This window comes from Ixodes scapularis, unplaced genomic scaffold, assembly GCF_016920785.2.
Source record: "Ixodes scapularis isolate PalLabHiFi unplaced genomic scaffold, ASM1692078v2 PGA_scaffold2__306_contigs__length_199485367, whole genome shotgun sequence".
Lineage (NCBI taxonomy): Eukaryota > Metazoa > Arthropoda > Arachnida > Ixodida > Ixodidae > Ixodes > Ixodes scapularis.
The window spans coordinates 165,611,001-165,628,794 of NW_024609857.1; the positions used below are offsets into that span (position 1 = coordinate 165,611,001).

General features: G+C 42.1%; 1 long non-coding RNA gene across 4 annotated transcripts in view; it reads left to right on the top strand.

Annotated features, from left to right (window-relative positions):
- The window catches only part of LOC121836838, a 67,377-nt gene that overhangs the window by 21,683 nt on the left and 27,900 nt on the right, over nucleotides 1–17,794 (top strand). For 3 of the 4 annotated variants that reach the window (XR_006078025.1, XR_006078024.1, XR_006078026.1), the window contains 4 exons: nucleotides 7,241–7,322; nucleotides 7,788–7,869; nucleotides 11,894–11,965; nucleotides 13,763–14,001. This is a non-coding gene — a long non-coding RNA (uncharacterized LOC121836838). The remainder of the gene's footprint in view (nucleotides 1–7,240; nucleotides 7,323–7,787; nucleotides 7,870–11,893; nucleotides 11,966–13,762; nucleotides 14,002–17,794) is intronic. The other variant, XR_006078027.1, reaches the window with a different exon arrangement.

Genomic DNA, 17,794 nt, shown 5'->3' on the forward strand with positions numbered 1-17,794 from the left:
GAAGCAGGAATACTGAAGCCAGACGACCGGTACAGCATTTTTAATTGACGAAGCTCAGAACGACTGGGGGCTCCTTCATTGAAGCTTATTTTTCTGTAATACACGCGAGCGCTATTGACGTATGCCTAGTTACGTCGCAAGAGGTTATCTATGTCCCGCGCATGTAATTTTTTAAATCTTTCCGACTTAGTGTACTTGAATGTGACAGCGCAGAAAAAATCGAACTCACACCAGACACTCAGGAAGACAAGCACACGCGCTGAACTTACAACTCTTGTGTATTCGACTGCTTCATTTTTCTCTTCAGCGTCTGGGTTGACTTTTCAGAACTTGATAAGTAGAAGAAGTAGCACGAAATACAAAGGAAAATTCTAAAGAGAAGGCAAAAGAACAGTAAAAGAGAAGACAAATAAAGAAACGGAAGAAATATCTATACGAAACACATTTACAAATCGTCCCTCTCCCTCATCGCTATCATTTAGATAGAAATTGCTGCTCTTTGGTCGACAGCGCTATAGAAGGACTACTTACACACTTGTCCTTCAGCTGTGCTATCCTTTCCGCTTCCATTATTTCTCTAGTCAATGCGTCTCTACTCCTACCTATTAGAGAACAATTTTCAAAATGTGCTATACAGCCACAATCGCGACAATGGATTCCCAAGTGTCCAGCTACGACTCGGTGGGTGTTATAAAAATGCTCTCTTAAACGATCATTCAAACACGTTCCAGTCTGGCCTACATACTCTCTAACACATGAGAGTGGGACAAAATATACAACTCCTTCAGTACAATTTACAAAGCTCTTTTGGTGCTTTTTCGAACTACCAACTTCCCGGTGTGCCGATCCGTTTACCTTCCGGCACAGGCTTAGAAGCTTATTTGGTGCTGAAAAAGCAACATTAATGTTAATGCAGTTACCTATCTTTTTTAGACCGTGCGAAACTTTATGTATATATGGAACAACGGCCGTCCTTTTCTTTTCTGTATTGCGTTTAGGTCGTTCACCCCATCTTATTCTCTTTAATAAATCCTCTGCCACGGCTGTAAGTAATGCACTAGGATATCCTGTTGACTTTAACCTGGCGATTTGAGCATCAAAGCTAACCTTAATTGAATGAATACATGACTTATTGCTTTTCAGACCGCGTCAGGATTTTTGCAAGGTGGTTTCCTTGAACTGCTCACCGTATATTTTAAATCTATGTTTGCATGTTGGGAGGGTAACACCTTTCTTCAAAAAGCAGGGGTATGCATTGGTTCATGCATAGTACCAGTTTTGAGTAACCTTTACCTCGCGCATCGGGGCCGGATCCTTTCACGTAGCTTAGATGCTTCTTCTGTTGTGAAGGTGTTTCGCTTTGTTGATGATTTTTTGATTGTGCTAGATTGTGCAGCTAAGGACTTGCAAATATTAGTCTCTAATGTTCTTTCCTGTTGTAAATCCTGTATAGATCCACCAGAAATCACTCATGAGCTCTCCACAGAAGGTTCCTTACAATTCTTTGACCTCAGATTAATTTTTTCGGAGCATCATGTATGTTGGTCATACAAACCGAGAGGGAAGAAACCTCTTAATTTTCAGTCAGAACACTCCAAGCTTGTTAAGCGAGGCATTGTTAAATTATGTCTCACCAGTGTGCTTAATAAGTCTTGTATTCATTCACTTAAGGTTAGCTTTGATGCTCAAATCGCCAGGTTAAAGTCAACAGGATATCCTAGTGCATTACTTACAGCCGTGGCAGAGGATTTATTAAAGAGAATAAGATGGGGTGAACGACCTAAACGCAATACAGAAAAGAAAAGGATGGCCATTGTTCCATATATACATAAAGTTTAGCACGGTCTAAAAAAGATAGGTAACTGCATTAACATTAATGTTGCTTTTTCAGCACCAAATAAGCTTCTAAGCCTGTGCAGGAAGGTAAATGACGGCACACCGGGAAATTGGTTGTTTGAAAAAGCACCAAAAGAGCTTTGTAAATTGTACTGAAGGAGTCGTATATTCTGTCCCACTCTCATGTGGTAGAGAGTATGTACGCTAGACTGGAAGGTGTTTGAATGATCGTTTAAGAGAGCATTTTTATAACACCCACCGAGTCGTAGCTGGACACTTGGGAATCCATTGTCGCGATTGTGGCTGTATAGCACATTTTGAAAATTGTTCTGTAATAGGTAGGAGTAGAGACGCATTGACTAGAGAAATAATGGAAGCGGAAAGGATAGCACAGCTGAAGGACAAGTCTGTAAGTAGTCCTTCTGTAGCGCTGTCGACCAAAGAGCTCCAATTTCTATCTAAATGATAGCGATGAGGGAGAGGGACAATTTGGAAAAGTGTTTCGTTTAGATATTTTTTCCGTTTCTTCATTTGTCTTCTCTTTTACTGTTCTTTTGCCTTCTCTTTAGAATTTTCCTTTGTATTTCGTGCTACTTCTTCTACTTATCACGTTCTGAAAAGTCAAGCCAGACGTTGAAGAGAAAAATGAAGCAGTCGAATACACAAGAGTTGTAAGTTCAGCGCGTGTGCTTGTCTTCCTGAGTGTCTGGTGTGAGATTAATTTTGCTGCGCTGTCACCGCCAAGTATGGTTCACCAACTCGCCCAAGCTTCCATCCTATCGACTTAGTGTATTTTACGGGGCTACTCAATGTAATTGCTACTTGAACGCAACTAATCGCAAATCTCTCTCCCAGTTTGTCCCAGTTTCCACGGCCTACAAGCAAGCAAGCACCAGTTCGTTTTTCCTCAAAGGTGAGCATTCCAGATACTTTAATTAGGTGCACGGTGTAAGATAATACTCTTCAGGTGAGGACAGCGCGCTCTTGGCCACGGCCCGATGAAGTTCGCCCTTCACACTCTCTCACTTTGGTTTCAAGCAACGCCAGCAGGTGACTCGTCGACCCGTGGGCACGTTCAAGACGGCTCATGCCGCCTTATGTACCACACGCGCAGAGCTCCAGCGAGGTTGTCACACGTGCAGAAAGACCATGGTGTACCGGGGTGTCATGACAACGAGATAATGATTTTTTGCTGTCACACAGTTTCGCCGTTTGGCCGCCGGTGACACTGGCAGTCGCGGGCACGGTGGCAGTCGAATGATGCAGTCTTTCGGATGCCCGTCGAACGAACACTATTTGATTCCTCGTGCCGCGCGTTCAGCCCCGGCGTGTCCTCACCTAAAGAGTGTATCTTTCACCGTGGTTAGGTGCAAAGCAGGAACTGTAAAGCCAGACGAGCCGATAGGTTTATTTAATTGACGGAGCTCAGAATGATCCGTGGCAGTGGAATGGAAGCTTATTTTTTCACAATCAAACGCAGACATAATTTTGAATCTATCCAGCTTAGTGAAGGATTGCTACTTGTTGCGAACTAATCACAAATTTTTATTTTGCAGTTTCTATATGGCTACAGCTAGCAGGTGCTGCTTTCATTAAAAGGTGAGGATTTCACATTCTGTTTTCAAACAGCAAGTTTTTGAATGAGGGTCCTAAACAATTAACTTTCTTTTGCAGTAAATGCCAGATCCTCCAGTTCAGGAATATGTTAAATATATTTGGTATGGATAAGCCCAGTGTTTTGCTTCTTTATTCATCATTTGACAACAACAACACTTTTTCTTTTATCACTCAGAAATACACACAAGAAGAGACTGCGTTGCAAAGAAATGTCGTGCTGAACGTGATATTCCAACTCGCATATAGTTTTATTGGTAGCCGATATAATATATTGGATTCCAATATCCATAATACGCTGAGTATATTGGAATCGTAAACCCTTATTGGATCCCCATACGACACATGGGGTTCCAATAAGGGTTTATACGGTATTGGATTCCAATATTTTCAGCGTATTATGGATATTGGAATCCCATAACAAATCCTTATTGTAATACAATACAATAAATGTAATGTTTTCCAATACACTGTCTATATTGTATTGCAATACAATAAAAAGATATTGTTTACCAATATCCATAATACGCTGTTTATATTGGGGTTTTCCAATAGGGAGGGCTTTTTAAGTAGTGATTGAACATGTGTATTCTTTATTAAACAAAAGCTGTAGTCAGCGAAGGTAGTTTATCTGACACCTTGCAGTGGTTTAGTTTTCTGGATACATGTTTACAATTGGTCTATTAAGTAGACGGTTTTGTACTGGCGTGGCTCAAGTTAGGCTTTTATTGTCGGGGCCTCCCATATAAAGTCTATCATGACTCTGCCTGCTGCCGGAATGGTTCTCAAAGCCTTTCCTTTGCATAAATTGCCAATATTCCATATTTCAATGCAATAGAAATAGAAAAATGTGTATGTATGTTGCTTGAAAATTATTCTGGGATGTGCATGCATATATTTTTGCTTCCTTTTCACATTTAGCAACAACAAATCACTTTTAGTCACCTGTTTGACCTCCGTGACCTGCTCCAAAACCTACTTCTACGGCTACAAAACTTATTTTTGCTGCTCCCGAGCTGCTCTAAAGCGAGCGTTTTACTGCTCCAAATTGGGACTTTTGCTGCTCCCAGCCCTGCTACAAAAGGCTCTAGCCCGCTTCCACCCCTGAATATGGCTAATCTGTGCCAAACCTGCGCAAAAGGACCAATCTTGGTCGCCTTTCAAAAACGAAACTAAACTGAGAACCGTAATTGAGCATGCGTTGGCTAGGTGGCACAAGACGCTGCCCGACGCAAAGTACCCTGCATCAATCATCTATGCAGTCTTGCATGATTTTTCCCGCCGTCTCGCGTTTCGCACTCTCGTCGTCTCGGGAATCTCATCTCGCGTCTTTTTTTCTTTTTTTTAATATTTTAGTGATAGACGCGGCCGTGTGCGCGGACACTCCGACGTTAGTGTGTCGGGTTCCAGACTTGCCGTCATGCTGTGAAACAAAACCACGTTTTTACGTGGCAAGAGTTACTTTGTGCTCACCAAGCTCACAAAGTAACTCTCGTCGCGCGACGTCGTGTGTTGCCGTCCCCACTTTGCTGCAGATATAATGCTTTCTAAACTGAAACGCATCGACATTCCTGCTCTTGTTTAAATCATACGCTGTTATAAAAATCCCTCTTTAACTCAATGACTGCTGTGTCGAAATAATAATTACCTAGGTTTCTCTCGGTGGGCTTTCTCCCGAGAGGGACCCCGGTACGTGAAAAATCTGCCGCGAAAGAATGTTGATGATGAGAAGTGACCTAAAGCAAAGAAGGCAATGCCTGCACGCTGAACCTGCACAGCACGGTTGTTTGTCTCGAGTTCAGTCGTTGCACAAAGCGCTCCAAAAACTTCTTGACCCTGGCTCGCAATGTCTTGCATCGATACGCTCAGGTCCTTTTTTTTTGTGTGTTTAGCTTGTACCTCGCCCACCGGCCTGGCAAGCACGCACCGCTGGACTGTTTGTCGTATGCTGAACAGTTACATTTTGTACATGTATATTATTTTGGGAACCAGTTGGCGACAAAGCGGAGTGGCATGGTTTCGGTTTCGGTCGAACAGCCGTTGTCTCTGCTCATGCGACGAAGCACGTCTAGGTGCAAGCCTGCCGAAGTTGCCCTCACGTGCATGTGAACATGATTGCACGAGAGGCACCATCCAGGACGCTTGCAATCTAATGTCTTGCGTTTGCTTACTTTTTATGAAGATCTGCCACGTTGAAAACCAGTAAAACGAAAGCAAGTGTTTTTTTTGTTTGTTTTTTTTTTCAGAATTGCTTGGCAACGCTTACAGCACTGTATACTTGTGGGATGTCTCAGCAGCAAAAACACAAGCAGCGAATTCCGCCCAAACACGTCGTATCACAACACAACACAAAGTGCCCTTCGTTTGTCCAGCATTTAAAACAAATATTTATTTTTCTAAGAATGTGTGCTCCAAAAGTCACTTTTTCTGCTCCGAAACACTGTTTTCGCTGCTCCAAAAGCCACTTTTGCTGCTCCAAAACACACTATCTTGGCCGCTCCAAAGGCCACATTTGCTGCTCCAAAACACTGTTTTGGAGCAGCAAACACCTAAGTGCAAGACCTAAGCACAAACTTAGTGGGACTTGAATGTGCCTATTATCAGTGCTGCATTTGAAATCAGAATGGCAGTGCCCTTATATCTGTCCTTTCAGTAAATTTTACATGATATAGTTCCTTAAGCATCTGTCCCTTTGCAACATGTCAGGATTACAAAATTGTCAAATGATTTTTAAAAATTTTAACGACCACATTTTTTTTTTTCAAAGTTCAGTTTACACTTTAGGGACAGCGACCATCCAGTGGTAGTTTTCAGCACTTTAGAGACGTCTGGAGGCAAGTTGGCTCACCAGATAGCAAAATTCGTTGTCATAGCACCGTTCAAGACCAATTATTGGCTACAATTGGAGGACGACGACCATTCCGAGGTAGTTTTCATCATTTTAGAGACGTCTGGAGGCAGGTTGGCTCACCGGAAAGGGAACTTTGTTGTCATAGCACCATCTAAGATCAATTATTGTCTACAATTGAAGGACGACGACCATTCCGAGGTAGTTTTCATCATTTCAGAGACATCTGGAGGCAGGTTGGCTCACCGGAAAGGAAACTTCGTTGCCATAGCACCGTCTAAGACCAATTATTGGCTACAATAGGAGGACTACGACCATTCCGAGGTAGTTTTCATCATTGCAGAGATGTCTGGAGGCAAGTTGGCTCACCAGAAAGGAAACTTTGTTGTCATAGCACCATTCAAGACCAATTATTGACTTCAATCGGAGGCCGATGACTATCCCGGGGTAGTTCTCAGTACGTTGGAGCCATCTGGAGGCAAGTGTGGTCACAAAATAGAGAACTCGAATATAATAGCACCATTCAAGACCAATGATTGACTATGATATGGGGACGATGACAATACTCTGATTATCTTCAGCATTTGAGTTTCCTTTGGAGATCCCCCATCGCCTTGCAGAAGTGTCTCAACACCTCTCGCGGAAGTGTCTCAACGTCCTTCTCAGTCGTCGAAATGGTTGGGCATTGGCTCCTTTATGACTGCCACTCGTGCATTCTTCATAGAACTGTATCCATTCAAACGCATTTCTTTGCGAGAAAACATTTACATTTCTATAATACTGTGCACAAAGTTTTTTTTATGTATATCGGTATATTCATATATATGGAATTACTGGACACCCCTTCATATCACGAGAACGATGACTGATTCACTTGTACAAATTAAGCATGGGACAGCCATTCTTCCTAGCACCTCAGTCCCAACTGAACTGATTTAACAGATTCAAGCCTGCACAGCAGTGACTGGAGATACAGCAACCTTGTATGAAAAGTGCCGATAAGACAGTGCAGCCAACAGAAGGTGTAAGTTGACCAAAGTGAAATAAGTTTTTAATCACCCTCGTACGACATGGATCCTTCGTAACGTCTGCATTCTGGCTCCAACCATACTTATTCATTGTTTAGTTTACTTCATGAGCCAATCTTAGTAACGGAATACATATAGCATTTACACCAAGACACTCTTTGTGGCTTTGTTTTAAAAAATGAAAGTTACATTAAAGCGGTTTTGCGCAGGAGAGGTATACAGCCAAGGGAACATAATATAGGGGGCTAATTGTAACGATCAGTTGGCTAATTAAGTAAAATTTGTTAACTTTTTAATAAAGGAAAATAGACATGTGGTTCCAATTAGAAACTTGTTCAGCGTCACCTAAGGCCACTATATCAACTCTTTTTCAAAAGATATAACGCAGGGGCTGTATATTACAGCGTTCCATGAAAACGCTCAATTTGGACGCGTTTCTAGGTTTCGATTTGTTATTGCAGTGCATCTCTGCGCCCACGGTCCTGCTCGACAGTGGCTGAGACGTGCAACACAGTTGCGCCCAACTTCCCTCTATGCTACAAGGTAAGCGAGGGAGTGGCTTTGCGCCGCGACTACCGGGGGAAGAGGAGGAGGAGGAGGAGGAGGAGGAGGAGGGAGGGAGGGAGGGAGGGAGGGAGGGAGGGAGGGAGGGAGGGGAGGGGGAGGGGGAGGGGACAGGATTGCGGGCGCAGAGATGTGCTCGGATAAGTAAGCGAAACCTAGAAACACATCCAAATTGAGCGCTTCATTAGAACGATGTAAAATGCTGCCCATGCTTTATGTTCTAAAGAGAGTTGATTTAGTGGTTTTCAATGGCGCTTTGCAAGTTTCTAATTGGAACTATGTGTCGATTTTTAATTATTTAAAAAGTTAATTAATGAATTTTAAATAATTAGCTGACTGATCGTTACAATTAGCCCCAATACTCTATCCCCCTGGCTGTATAACTCATCTGCACAAACCGCATTAGTGTAACTTTCACGGCTTTTTAAACAAATCTGTTTTGAAAGAAACACCTGGTATATCTTTGTGTAGGTTAAAACTTTTCTACTTTGACCTTATTATGGTCATAAAAGTCAAAATTAAATGGGTTGTTAGCCTTCAGAGAGTGATGAATCAGTCAGCTATGAAATTAGACTGTTTGTGTCTCCACTGCAGAAAGAAAACTTACCATATGCAGCATGACTGCTAACTTGGGGTCTTTACATGTAACCTTGTAACTTGACCTTCTGACTTTCTTTGTGCTGCATCAGTCATTATTCTGTTAGCTCATAAAATTGAAGATAGTTAATTTTAGGTTAGTTCAAAAAGCAAGCTTCATTACGGTCTGGTTTCTCACTTATTTTAAATAGTCAGTGTTACGTAAAGTTTCCCCAGATTGGTAAAGTTCCATCTTTCTGTGGCAGTCGTGCATTTCATTCCTCTGGTTCTATTATGCTGTTCTAATTTCTATGCCTAGGTGTTGAGGGTTTTTCTAAGTGTCTGTTAGTTCTGTCTTTTAGCAAACAAATACAAGCTGTGCCTTAGACCTAGACATTGTACAAAGTTTCTTTTCTATTTCACCTGCTCTGCCTCAGATCTCAATCATGAAAACCAACACTAGGATTATCACATTAAGCTTAGGTCATTTATGACCTACATGATTTTCCAAAATAAACCATTCAGATTCCCGATCAGCCTTCATAAGCATTTCATGTTTTTGTTAGTACCTGAATTATTTCCTTAAGAAATTAGATGAGCAGATGCTCGAATAAGCAAGGCTTGAGTCTAGGGCTGGGGTCCAGTTGCTTGCCAAGGATAATTTAACCATACATGTTTGTATAAAAAATTTCCAAGTGCAGCCAGAAAACAGAAATACTGGGTATTTTCATGATGCCTACTTCACCACACAACTTATGTGCATTGCAACAAAGTGCACCCCAAAAATAAAAGTAAATATTGTATTCAATTTTGACAACAATTTAAATATATCGAAGTGCAAATACAATTACTGAACGATTATTAGCTTCTACGGTATTGCAGAACATGTTGTAACATCTGTACCCAGAGGGGCATGGCGTGTGAGCTGTGGCACAGTACACTGCCTGTCTCCCTAGTTGAACGTAAGGCGGTGGCGGTCTTTGAAGTATGAAAACTCATACTAGGTCATCACATTGTGTCTATGAGAACAGTCATCTCTTCGCACCACCCGCCACAGCCTGCCCTAATACAGTGCTGAGCAAATCTCGCATCTTAGTCGTTAGGATTTCTTGTTGCCGCTACAAAGTGCGGTCACCAGATAAGTTTCGACTGTAGAACGACACAGTTTTCCGAAGCTAAGATTTTACTCGGGAGACAAAGAAACTTCTCTTAAAAATTGTCCCAACACTAAAAAAAAAAAAAAGCCTTTTCGTTGCATTATTGTCTAAATGCGTTGTTCACCGCAATTTAATGAGAACGGAAGAATGGGGCTACAATCGGCTGATCGCCGAGATCGTGCACTTCCGCTATTCAACGCGCTGATTGGAAAAAAGGAAATGCGTTGAAAGTAAAAATCTGACGTTTACAACACCCTGTAACGCCGAATTAGAGCACAGCTCTTAAAGAAGACGAGGGAAGGGTACTGAGGGGAGGGTATACCCCCTCTCCCTGCTCCTCCTCACCCACTCATCCTCCCTGCTACTCCTCCCCTCCTCCTCATCCTCTTTCACCTCCCCCTCACCTCATCCTTCAAGCTCCTCTCTCCTCCCCTCCTTCCTTCTCTTCCCCCTCCTCCTCCTTCCTTCCCTCCCCCTCATTCTCCTCCCTGCGCATTGCATCATGGGTAGTGCTCCATAATGCACCGTGCGGTTACGCCGACTCCACTCAAGCCGGAAACGGGTGCCTAAGAGCTGCGCTCTAAGATAAACAAGGTTGTAAATAGCAATACGTTACAGATATGCGCAAATAACTGCATACGAATAAGCACGCTGAAATAAAAACCAATGGGAAGATGGATGTGAGCCATGCGTGAGCCCCACATCTGCATACCTTCCCTGGTTAGGGCTAACACACACTGAGACTGGAAAGTCAACTTGAAAACGGGTCGATAAACACTTCACATAATATTTTGCATCTGTCGCAATCGAAGGTCATTCTGTTGAGGCTCTCACGCTGCTGTAGCCTAAAACACTTTGTACAACCAATTTCGTCCACCGTGTAGACCGCCACAAACCAGCCGGCATGTTTTAAATCCAGGACTAAGAAACGACCAAGTAAAGTACCCGATGTTGAGCGCTCACGATAGGCATGGTTTAGTGCTAGGTTTAGCGATAAGTGATTTTGGTGCAACAGAACAAAACCAAAACTCGGCTTAGGTTCCCTGCTAAGCTCTGATTTGTGTTAAGCTGCATTGGTGCAACTGGCCCTAAGTCTCAGACCGCCGCACCTTACTGTCACGACCAAGAAGGCACCCAAAACAGGCAGTAGAAGGTGCGGGAAAGGCCGTCGTCTGCTCTCCGCTCCTTATCTGGGAAGCAGCTTTACCGCATTGCACGCGGAGAAGCCGTTGTGGCATGCCGATAGAGGCGTTCGGAGCGCTAACGACAACATGCCGGCGGAGATGATGGAGAGAGCCTAGATTTAAGAGAGGGAGCAGTAAGTGTGCCTGCATTTGATTGTCGCGTGGCCAGTCTAGCGACAAAACTGGGCAAGAAAAGAGGGACATAAAATATAATACAGATGACCCAGGCTTTTAACTTGCAACAAAATATATATTGGCTTCAAGTTGCTTCCCAAAGCTCCATGAGGGCGTGACACAAAGAGGGAGGGGGAGAGGACAGTGAATGAGAGAAGCAGGGGGCTATGTGCCTATGCCAACAGCAAGCATATGCAGCGGGAAGTAGTCTGCTGAGTGTCAAGTGACATGACACCATTGGCTACAATATGTTTGCTTTTCGAAGCCTACATTTTACCTTTCTCTTCCCTTAGTGAAGGCACCTATATTGTTTTTAAACGTGAATTCTGTTGTTTGATTATAGGGAATGAATTAGATTGTTGCACGTACGTTTTGTGTTAGTTCAATCAATCAATTAATCAATTTATTTGCACCTGTACAAGTACAAATGCTGGGAGGCAGACAAAAAGCCAACAGTTGTTTGCTTGACAAGGTATTCTCTTTCATCTTCTTGACAAAGCGAGCTACAAAAACAGCGAAGAGATAACTATCATATGTCTCAGAGATAAAAACAGGAAAAAACAAACAAACAACAGAATGAACACTTGTAGGTATGACATTGTCGTGAAAACACTTATTGGTTTGAGAGCCCTGTGTTCTATTTCAACATAGAACACGTGGTTGTGCACCATAGAAGTGGAAGTTCGAGAACAGTGATAATATGCAACCACCAGCTCTGCAAAGAAATGCTGCATGTAAAGCATACATACATTGTTATTTTCAGCAGGAGGTCGCATTTTTCGAATGTGCTCTCGCTGCACAAGCATTTATATAGCAGACGCATCTGAGGGTTCTGTACTCAATTGATAGTTATTTTTTAAATTCTGAGTATTAGAAGATTTGTACCTAACAATCCATCTTATTTTCTAATAGCACCACAGGAGCTACTATCGCCCAAAGATGTCACAGGTGGTCATGATTCTTTGAGGCAGCGGAATTTCACCGGTAAGTTGCCCCTCTCACCGACTTTTTGACATGTGTGCTTGCCTCTAATGGCCCTTTCAGAAATTTGCATCAGGAGCTGTAGCTTTGACAGCATCCGTTGCAACCACGATGTCTGCAACGACCACAGTGTGTTGCTTGGACACACATTTGACACAACTTCAGCAATAGACTTTTTGCTAATTACCCAAGCACGAAGAGGAATGCTGGAAACGTAGGTACACATGCTGCACACGCTTGCCTTCTCTGCATAAAGGATTCGAGGCAAAAAACCAAAATAGGGTTTCGAGGAATGTGTGTGCAATGTGCTATTTATTTTAGATTTTTACCTTTGAACAGATTCGCTTGCAGACACCAGCACATGCAGTGTATGTTCATACATTCTCAGCATTCTCTTTTGTGCATGATTAATTTGGGATATGGTCTATCCTGACATATATGGCAGTATGTAGTGTTATTCCTGTGACAGAAGATTCTCTATGGCCATCAGCTTTTTCTTTTATTGGCCATGCCTTAAAAAACAAGGTCTTTTCAAAGTATGATTGGAAGCAGGTAGGTGTTTTTGTTTGTATAGGCTTGATGTTGTTATTATTCCCAGGACATCATTCTTGCAGGCCTAAATAGAAGAGCAAACTGTGATTCACCGCACTAAAACTTGAATACTCCAGTCTCACCGCATTCTTGTGTTGCAACTATAGAAACATACAATAAGTTTCCTTGTGCAGTGTATTACTGCAGAAGAAAGCAGGCATGGTTCACACACTTGCAACTGCCTACAACCGGCACGGCAGTCATAACCATTTATAGAGGTTTAAAGCCAGTCTTTTAACCTCTCCAGCCAGAAGCAGTCACAAGTATGTGAAACAGCCTTTGTGCCTGTTTTATTTCTGTTAATCACTACCCCTGGAATGAGATCAGTTGTGAGCAATCGAAGCAGCACCGACCGAAACCTAGTTCAGGCCAACATCTTTATGCAAATTTTTAATGCACATTCACAAGCCTGTTGAAAGCATTTTACGTGCATAATCTTTTTCTTTCAAACTCACTACAGATATAAGCACTGCATTAGCATGACCCTTCCCTATTTGTTAATTTTTCAGCACACAGTCGCTGACCAACATACTAAAGCAGGCTCCTCTGGTCCGTGCAATTTGCTTTGTAAGCAGTCGGTCAACTGAACCTTCAGTCTATGTCCAATCTGATGTTGAGGTTGGGTATACTGTCCCTATCACGTGAGCAGATAGCTGAAATTGTAGCCACAAGGCTAGCTCCCTCCTCCCTGTGAAAGTAGGGTGTTTTTCGGGTGGCGGATCTAAGGTTTGGGAAGCCAGTGCTTTCCTGTGGCCCTTTCAACCTTCCCTTGACACTTCTGCTTGTCCAGCGCATGCTGACAGCTACTTGAAGTATCTTTTTGGTTGTAACGTTTGTCTCGACCACAGTTTTCAAGGGCATAGGAGAATAGTTTCATTGATTAACCCTTAACTTGACACTGTAAGTCAAGCAGGCTGTCATGACCATGCTCATCTCTTATTGGTGCTGTATCTTCAGAGTTTAATGTATTAGCTGTTAATTGAAAGTTGGCTTTGAGGCAAGATGCCGAGTTATTAGGTTGTAAACCAGACTGAGGTTCCTGCAATTTGACTGAGGCTTATTGTGCTGCAAGATCAGTCTAGGTTCACAATACCTGGGTGGTTGAGATGAATCTTCAAAGTTTTGTTCTAATTAAATCTGTATGATTTTCTTTTTTAGCACCTTTCAAGCTAAGTAGTTAATGTTTTTTTTTGTGCCTTGTCTTTTCAGCAGTGCATCTTTAACACCTTCAGTTTCTTTTCTACTGCAAGCCTGGTACTACAGCTTGTGGCCCGTGTAAAAGAATAGAGGGGTGAAACCAAGGCTCAAGTGACTGTGGACTCATGGCCCTCAGACAGCTAGAGCACCAGACCAGGCACAGACCAGAGCCATTTATGCTCCACTTCTAGAGGACATGTTGCAGTTTGAAACTACCAAGACTCATGGAAGCTGCTGACAGGAGGCTGTTGGTATGTTCAGTTTTATTCTTTAGTGGAATTACTTCTTGGAGCATTGTAATTATTTGTGTAATAATGGCGATTCCCTGTTTAATATCTGCAGAATATAATTGTTAGATATACATCCTTAGCCATTGAAGATCTGGAACTTTCCACAAGTTCTGGTGGCAACCACATAAAATTGCAGTCATGGAAAACACCAAGCCATATAGAATTTCTGGTTCTAACTGACATCTATCGAGAATCACTCCTCTGGTAGCATACCTCTTGACTTAAAGGGGCCCTGCAATCATATTTAAGCGTCTACCTTCTTTGCGATTTCCAAATCTATTGGGGTTCGGGCGAGGCAGCGGGCACGGAGAGAGTAACTAAATACCAGTGCGTTATATTTTAACCGGACGATGTGGAAACCTCCTCCACCTACGGGGGCGACCTGCGGTGCCGAAAGCGCGCAATTTGTGTAGTCTACTGGTCAGACCCGCTAAAAGCTTCTTTTTAGTCGAAATACAAAATATAAGTGGCGCGAACCGTTTCAGATATTTATGAAAGTACTTTTTGTTCAGTATTTTAGATCAGAAAATAAACAAATGCAGTTTATAAAGACGGAAACAAGAAATGACTCGTCGACATATCCACCACCAATCGGTGGAAAAGGCGGCGCATACTAGAGGGGTAGTGGGGTCAGGCACCGATGAGCGGCGAGTGTAGAAAGGTCTCCGATGTACGTGGCGGCGCTGCGGTCGTATACGGTTCGAGGATCCGACTGGTTCCGAGCGTTTCGAAGGCCTTTGGCGAGCAGATTTGGCTTGCGATTTGGCCGTTTGGTGGTATGGTAGCGCGAAGTGGCTGCCTTTCTGAACTGATTTTTAACTCGTGTTTGCTATCGTTGGTGGCCAATGAAGTGTCATGCCGAATCAGTGTTTAATCGTGCAGCAAGTGCAGTGCGAGCCACCCTGGCCGCCCGCTTCATACAGCCTAGCCGGAACATGCTTTAGTGGCGCCCTCTCGAGCCATCGACACGCAGTGCGGCAGCCGTGTGTGCTTGTTGAGCTCACTAATCCTGCTCTAGTTCACGACCACTCAAGCGACGAGGACGTCATGAAAGAGGGTTTTTGTGCTTGTTTTTGTATTTTTAATTTGCCTATATCTTTTAAAATAAAGTAAAATTCGTGAAAAGAACAGTTTCATTAAGATACGACATTCAGTGCACTCAGGTTCGGTGCAAATTAAAAACCAGTACAAAAGTCCTTGCAGGGCCTTTTTAAAAATCAGCCATGTAATCCCTGTACATTAAATCAAATCATTTATTGCATCTGCAAGTACAGATGTCGAAACCACGGACAAAAAAGCCAATCTTTGTTGGCTTACTAGGTCCGGGCCCCGAGAGCTTGGCAGATGGTGACGGAGATGCAGGAAAACAATGAGGGTAATAAATGTATACAGAAAACGTGTTAACTAAACGATTAACATAACTTAATACATGTTATACAAAAAGTAGGTACATAGGTTCGGAGATAGAAATTCACCTCACTATTGTTCTATATCACTCAGCATGATATCTTCAAACATCATTAGATACACTGAGCCTAATATGCTCCTAAACAAAAATAAGCACAGATTTAGAAAGACATTATCATGCAAAATACAACTTTTGTGATTTATACATGACATTCAATTAAATTTGCAACGTAAACAACAAACCGTTGCTATATTCAGTGGTAAAACTGCTGCGCTAATTGCGCCAAACTGTGCCAGAATGAATAACCTGCTACATGCTGCTCTAAGGGCTGTATTTGCGCGCAATTTGCGTCATGTCTGCGCCGAAAGGGAGCAGTTCTCGAAAAGGAAACTGAAAGTGTCTGGCACGGGACAAGCGATGCCACTGAAAGTTAAGAAAGTAGTTTTTTTTTCTTGATGCCTAAGTAGTATGTGCGAAGAATAGAGCTACGCGAATATTTTAATTTTCTAATAGTAGTTTGAAATAATATGGTGATATTCGCTTAAAAAATTAACTGCAATATTCATACATTTCGAAGTGTTGATTGCGGTGGGTTAGCCCCCTTGAGTGCGCTTCTCCTCAAACACAGTTGCACTGCGGAGAAGCAATACCCATGAAGCTGACACAGTGATCTCGCTACCCGCTTCGCCGCAGCTCATTCGCGCGCTTATGCGAAAAGCACATCTTCAAACTAGTATGGTGCACGCGCAGGCCTAATGTATATTAAAAGAAAAAAACAAAACAAAAAAAAACAAAAGTTTTGGGATCGTTAATATTACATTGCAGTAAAATCTTCAAAATTTAACTGTGACTATTATTCAAGGGTATATGTTAGAGTCCGTTGCAAGTCAAGGAGGTAGGGTGAAGGTAAGACGGGCCGGGGCAGAGGAAGCAGACGGAACACTTAAGGGGACACACCCCCTAGAGGGGTCAACTTTTGAACCCTTGTCTTAAAATTAATGAAATTTACAGGGTAGGCTGGTAGTCATGCTAGAGGGTGCGTAACCAAATTTCAGGTCTGTCGGTTAAATGAGAAGGAAATTAGAGTAGCTTCTATCAGCAACACTCCTACATTGTTTAGTTAATCTATCGTCAGAAAACTATTGCGATATTCAAGATTTTTATTTGCTAGATTTGTAGCAGGATGCCTAGAGGGTGCGGCTATGGAATGTTTTTTTCTAAAAAATAATTTATTTCTATAAATTTTCTCTTCTGCAAAATTGGTAAACTTTTTGGGCTTCCGTGTCTTTGACAAAATGTCAACATTTTTTATAAAAGACATCCGTAAATTGACAAAAAAGTTACATAGCCGCACTCCTTATTAAATTTCAGTCAGGAAAAGGGAAAAATGAGCTTTCTCTGTTTTGCCATTATAAAACGATAGATTGACTAAAATGGAATTTATACCAAAAAGTGGAACAGAGAAAAATGCGTTCAAAGTGCTCCAAACCCTACTTTTCTTTAGCTTTGGTGGACAGAAAATAATTTATAAAAAATGAACTATACAGTGAAAATTAATCAAACTTTTTGGGAATACTCTCTAGATGTTGGTGGATGTAAATATGTCATTTTTCAAAATCAACTTTTTTTGCAGAAAGTTTTTTTTCTGGTGAGTGTCTCCCCTTAAGAGAGATTTCCCCCTCTCTTCTCCAGCATTCCATCTGCTTCCTCTTTCCTGGCCCGTCGTACCCTCACCCTACCTTCTTGAGTTACAACAGGCTGTAGGCAGCAATGTTCAAAAAACCTCTGTTTATTGTTTGTGCTTTTTTTAAATTCAGAATCAACAAAAATATTTTTATATAGGCACAAAATTTTTAAAATCCCCTCTATTATGTATGGCTAGGCTCCTTTATAGGCTTAATTTTATGTCAAATTTGTCATTTACTTGCCATCCCACTGTAGGTACTGGACGTTCTGAGGCTACAGTCTATAAATATAGCTAGATTAAATTTAACTACTCATAAGTGGGCAATTAGGAACAACCTTCGTGAGTCCAGCTGAATTTTTGTTTAAGCATGGTGGAACAGTAGTAAAAGGCATAGAGAATGGTGCAAAAAGTCTTCAATATTCAATTAAAAAATATTCGACCGAAAGAACTATTACTATTCACTTTGAATTTGCTTGAAACCCAACATCTATTTTTGCTCATGCCAAATGAAGAGTTGTCGTCTTTTTCTTTTTTTTTGCGAACGGTGCTCACATCGATCGCAATGAATAGCTACCGCTACTCGTGATCGGTTAGAGTAGCTATGTGCTCCGCTTAGCTGTTCTATGAACAGCAGCAAGTTGAATACGAGGGAGGGCAAT